Genomic DNA, 6,532 nt, shown 5'->3' with positions numbered 1-6,532 from the left:
CAGGAAATTTGGAAAAAATCACTTATAATCCCACCAGTAAAGGTAGAAACTTTTAATAATTGCTATATTTTTATTTAGTGAACACCTGTGAGAAAACAGAAGTATATCATAGATTTTTTCCTTCCTTTTTTTTAAGATTTTATTTATTAATTTTTTTAGAGAGAGGGGAGGGGAAGGGAAGTACAAAGAGAGGGAGAGAAACATCAGGGTGTGATTACCTCTCGCACACCCCCAGCTGGGGACATAGCCCACAACCCAGGCATATCCCCTGACTGGGAACCAAACCAGTGACCCTTTGGTTAGCAGGCCCACCCACATTCAATCCACTGAGCCATACCAGCCAGAGCACTTTTTTTTCTTTTTAGCCAGAAGGGACTCTAAAAAAAAAATGTACTCACATGTTTTGACTTTGTCTTTATGGTTATGCTCTTCACATATGTTGTTTTACTTAATGTCTTTAAAAAAAACAGTATGTGATAAAGTTGCTTTAACATTTATAATAGGAACTCATTATTTTATGGAGCCTGAAGAGATAAAACACTAATCATAAGATCACAAATCAGTAAGGGGAGAAGCCAACACTATAATCTGATTTCCAGTTTGGTTCTCTTTCTGAGACATCCCACGTTAAAATATTTGAGGGACCTGGCTGGCGTAGCTCAGTGGATTGAGTGCGGGATGTGAACCAAGGTGTCGCAGGTTCGATTCCCAGTCAGGGCACATGCCTGGGTTGCAGGCCACGGCCCCCAGCGACCACACATTGATGTTTCTCTCTTTCTTTCTCTCTCCCTTCCCTCTCTAAAAATAAATTTAAAAAATCTTTAAAAAAATCTTCTTAAAGAAATTTTGAGGGAGTAAAAAAGATAAACATATTTTCCTGTACCTGAAATCCTAACATAAATGTTGAGATCTTGTCCTGATTTCCAGCTTTGTTCTCTTTCTATGACACCCCACATTAAAAGTTTTGAGGGAATAAAAATATAAACACATTTTTCTGTACCCAAAATCCTAAGGTAAAGGTTGAGAGCTTGTCAAATCCTAACTATAAACAGAGAACAGGATAATGGCAGCTGGGTATGTATCTTAGAGCAGGTCTTCGTGTCTGCTCTATCTGCTATTGATGATATCATAAAATCTATTTGCTCAGAGTCTCACTGCTTCTTCATACTGGGTGACTTCAAGTGCACTGACTCTCAATAAATATTAATGATTAATTTAAATTACATCATTATAAAGATCACATTGTTAGTGGTCCTAACATTCATATCACTCAGCCAAAATTTTGCCTTATGAATTCAATGCCTTCTGTTACACAGCAGTGAAGTTTGATTGGCATACAATAATGGATAATCTTTTTTTTTAATTCAGTGCTATGTTAAATACAGGCAGAAGTGAAAAAAGTTTAACTTTTCAGTCCCTTAGGTAAGTTCATCAACATTTATAAAATATATTTAGAAAATGTATTTTTTGTGAAATTAGTTTTCAATTATAAAGATAGAAAATTCACATTTAGCTTCCAGAGCAGTAGAAGAAGAAGGTGGAAATTTGAGTTCACACTTCATGTGAAGTAGAACAATATAATAAGAAAGAATTATGAGAGTGATTTTATACCATGAGCTACAACTTACTACATACTGAGACTGCTTCTAAAATGGATCACTGGGAGAAAATCCATAAAGATGTTTCATTGTCTTCAGTGTTCAGGCCTCTAATAAACGTGCATTTTACCCATGTGTGCTTTCCAAATCAAAACAAAAATACTTTATGACAGATGCATTTACTCTTTAATCTCTAGATCCTAGAAGTTCACACGCCCCCCTATGTTCTTAAGAAACGCCACCCTTTGCACACTCGCGTTTCCAGGTGCATCCTCTTTGCCAAGGAAGAGGGGCTGCAGCCTGGATTACAGACACACTCTGAGGCGCACCAGTGAAACGAGCGGAATCTCGAAGCACACAAAGACGGAGCTGACTGCGTCTATAGCAGGGAAAGTTTAATAGTAAAAAGGAAAGAAGCTAAGGACCCCACGTTTGGGAAGAAACGCCTCCTGCCTAAAAGTTATTGCCAATCACATGAAATTTTATTTGTAATTTAGGACAAAAAAATAGATATTTCTGGGGTTTTTAGGAAACCTCTTGTCATGCCGACACATGGCATCATTCAGCTTGCAGCTTACAGGGAATGGACTCTCAGTTCGGCATCAAGAGTATCTCAGTTTAGGTAACAACATTGTCACACATTATTAGGCTTAAAAAAACTCACACACGGGCTCCCTAACTTGGTCCTCCCAGCAGTCACAAATGGGTAGGGTACTGAAATGAACCCAGGCGGGATCATCACGCTGCACAAGCTTCCGTGTTGCTACAGCTGATGAAGCAGTTTGTGACCACTGGCTGGAAACACAGTTTATGACGAAAGACAGATGATTCCAAAGCTCCAGCCCCATAAGCCCCCACTTTGCCTTCCTCTGTTTTTTTTCTTCCCTTTCAAAGCAATTCAATGACAGTTTTAAACACTGCAGTATTGTACCTATTTATTTACCTATTTATATTCATTTTTAGCTGTTAGATCTAACCAATGAATTCAGTCAAGTTGCCAGAGGCAAAGTTAACATACAACAATTTGTAGCATTTCTATACATTACCAACAAATTTTTCTATTCTGCCACCTAGACTGGAGGTATCCCTTTTTAATTTATTACTATTTTTTTAGGTTTTATTCTAAGTTATTGGAGAACTCTGAAAAACATAAGATATAAGAATCTTAACAGTAACCAACAACTTGAAATTCTCTTCTTAAAGAAAACTGTCAAAGTTTTAAAGGTCCATGACAATACCACATGTTGATGATAATAGGGAACTCGTTGCCAACAGATATTAGTAAAATTTAAGCTTGCAAACACTTTGGACCCTGTTCCATCCTTTAAAATAAGAATGAATTAAAAAACATTAAAATATTATTGTTGTTATTTAGCTATAGCATATTCTTTGGAATTCAGTGTTATATATAAGCACTTTGTTAAGGTACATCATAAGAGATTAGCTTATTAAATTTAATTTTATTCATTTTAATCATTTTTAATTTATTTTTTATTGAATGTATTGACATTAATAAAATGATATAAGTTTCAGGTGTACAGTTCTACAATCCATCATCTCTATATTGTATTATGTGTTCATCATCCCAAGTCAAGTCTTCCATCACAAGAGAGTCTTGGTCACCCTCTTCTACCTCCCCTACTGCCCCTTCCCTCTGGCCATCACCGTGCTGTTGTCTGCGCCCATGAGTCTTTCTTTTTCCCTTTGTTTCATCCCTTTGCCCTTCTCATCCAGCCCCCAAGCCCCTCCACCCTGACAGCTGGCAGTCTGTTCTCCGTACCCATGAGTCTGTCTGCATTTTGTTAAGTTTATTTTGTTCGTTAGATTCCACATAGAAGTGAAGTCATGTGGTACTTGTTTTTCTCTGACTGGCTTATTTCACTTATAATACTTTCCAGATTATCCATGCTGTCACAAGAGGTGAGATTCCCTTCTTTTTTATGTCTAATAGTATTCTATTGTGTAAATGGCCTGCAGTTTTTTTACCCATTCATCTACCGATGGGCACTTGGGCTACTTCCAAATTTTGGTGATTGTAAATGACACTGCATGAACATAGGAGTATATATATTCTTTTGAATTAATGTTTCAGGTTTCTTTGGATATATTCCCAGAAGTGGACTTGCTGGGTCATAAGGCAGTTCTATTTAATTTTTTGAGGTGGCTCCCTATTGCTTTCCACAGCGGCTGCACCCTGAATTCCTATCAGCAGTGCATGAGGGTTCCCCTTTCTCCATGTCCTTGCCAGCACTTTTGTTGGTGTACTGATGACAGTCATTCTGACAGGAATAAGGTAATATCTCACTGTGACTTTAATTTGCATTTCTCTGATGCGTAGTGATGTTGAGCAGCCTTTCATATGTCTGTTGGCCATATGTATATCCTGTTTGGAGAACTGTTTAGGTCATTTGCCTATTATTTAATTGGAGTGTTTGTTTTTTTGGCGTTGACTTTTCTAAGTTCCTTGTAAATTTTGGATGCTAAACCCTTATCAGATGTATCATTGGCACACATGTTCTTCCATTCCATGGGTTGTCTTTTTATTTTCTTGATGACTTCCTCTGCTGTACAAAAACTTTGTCATTTGACGTAGTCCCATTTGTTTATTTTTTCTTTTGTTTCCCTTGTCCTAGGCAATACACCAGAAAAAAATATTGCTATAGCAAATGTCCAAGATTTTACTACCTATGTTTTCTTCTAGGATTTTTATGGTTTCCAGTCTAACATTTAAATCTTTAATCCATTTTTAGTTTATTCGTGTGAATGGTGTATGCAGGTGGTCTAGTTTCATTTTTGGCATGCATCTGTTTAATTTTCCCAACACCATTTCTTAAATAAAACACCTTTATCCCATTATATGTGCTTGCTACCTCTGTCATGTATTAATTGACTATAAAGTTGTGGGTTTATTTCTGAGCTCTCAGTTCTGTTCCATTGATCTATGTCTATTTTTATGTGCCATACTGTTTTGATTACTATGGCCTTGTCCTTTAATCATTATTTTTATTTTATTTAGTGCAGACAAGAGAATAAAAAGGGAAGAAATTTCACATTAGTTTCCTAAAACAGAGTTTCAAACAACAATGGTATGCTAGTAAACAGACCATAAAACAATAACGTTCCATTTTATGGTATTATTTTGGTTATTCTCAGAATAGGGAAATTTTAAAAGGAGAAGTTAACTGAAAATAGGTGGCTTGTTTTAGAATTTAATCACATTATTTTCTTCTAGATTCTTAGATTTTCTTTTTCACTCCAAATGTACTTCATCCAAGGCCAATATTCCTTTCAGTTTTTCCTGGCTATTCAGACTGTTCTTTTAGAATCAGTTACTGTTTTACTCATCCTCCTCCATATCTGTGGCTCTGTCTCTCATATTTCTCCACTTCTTGTTAGAAAGGTGCCAGTAGAGCACATTGAAACACTGACAGTTTTTGGAGGCTTCATTGTTATTGGTATTATGTTGGTTTCTCCCTCTGTGTGTATAGGTGGTCGGGCGTAGCGATTTTAGATTCTTCTACTGCAATAGAAAATATTTTCAGAAAAGTCACTTCTCTAAGCGCAAAAGCTTAGTTTAAAAAATTGGTATTAGGTCTGTTTACAGATATTCATTTTGCTAAAAAAAATTGAGCTTTTGAACTTCAACGAACCAACTCACACTGTCCACATGAATAATAAGGCCAGAGGCTTTCCTTTTTTCTAATACAAAGATTGTTGGTTTGACGATGAAGGTGGAGATTTAGAAAATTCTTCAGACTTTGGTATGTGGCGTATGGTGGTGATTATTAGGGCTCACTATTTCTGACCACGTACAGCTTTAGGTAAATTGATAATCATTTTTGATGGAAAAGCGCAGTGAGGATCAAAGCACCTTGACTGAAGACGTTTGACAACATTTCCTCCCCGTGTATGTTTTACAGTGCGTGCTCTTTGACATGTGCTGGCCTACTTCTATTTCATGTGAACTACTACTTTGTTACAATGTTAGTTGCTGTGCATTTGTTGTGAGCTTGAATGCAAGTTTTGATCAGGCTATTTTCTTTTGCATTTTTGTTATGTTTCTATTTCTTATACTGCATGGCAAGTTTAACATTTTGAGGTGGTTTTTTCCCTAAAATTTCAAACTCCGACTATCAATGTTCATGACTCTGAGATGCAATTAATGATGACTTGGGGGACGCTTTTAAAACAGTATTTACCACACATCTCTAAATTCTGCAAAGAAGATCTTCATTATCTTGTAAGACTACTATATAAAAATGTATTTTCATGATATGGTTACTTTTAAAGTCATATGGCTAAATTATTGAATATAATTTTACCTAAAACATGCATTTATCAATATTTTTCCATGAAGTCTAAAAGGACAGGGGTTTATGTTCCTAGTTTCAATTTTTTGGTAGCTTTCATGATATCTTCTGGCTTCTTTTTTGGGATGTCTGTGTAGGCATGTCTGTGTCTCTTACTCTTTTTATCTTTTACTTTCTCTTGTTGTCTGACTTCTCCAATTTTTCTTTTCCTTTTCTTCCTTTTCTCTTTTTTTATTAAAGAAAAGTTGGAGTGGGAACACAGTATGGAGTTGAAAGTGAGCAGATTCTTTTAGCTAATTTCAATGTAGTTTTTTTTTTCTAAATAAGGAATGCATATCCATGCTGTCATAGAGATGGTCACTTTGGGGAAGAGCCAAACGATGTCTTTCCTGCTATGTCACAATACTCACTTATTGTATCTTCCTCATCGATTCACTTATCAAGAATTACATCTCTTACTCATAAAAGTCTAATATTTTATATTTTAGTATGTTCTGTTGTCTATGTTTAAAATACCATGGAACAAAAAGTAAAATTTTTGAGAAATAAACCTTTTCTGGGGCAAGCGTTTAGAGTGTATGAACAGAAATGTAGGATGCTAGGAATGAACTGGGGTCAACTATG

Source organism: Phyllostomus hastatus, unplaced genomic scaffold (genome assembly GCF_019186645.2).
Source record: "Phyllostomus hastatus isolate PE091 unplaced genomic scaffold, TTU_PhHast_1.1 phas_scaffold_46, whole genome shotgun sequence".
Classification (NCBI taxonomy): Eukaryota; Metazoa; Chordata; class Mammalia; order Chiroptera; family Phyllostomidae; genus Phyllostomus; species Phyllostomus hastatus.
The sequence above is the reverse complement of the archived record's forward strand: the minus strand, read 5'-3'. Positions refer to the sequence as shown.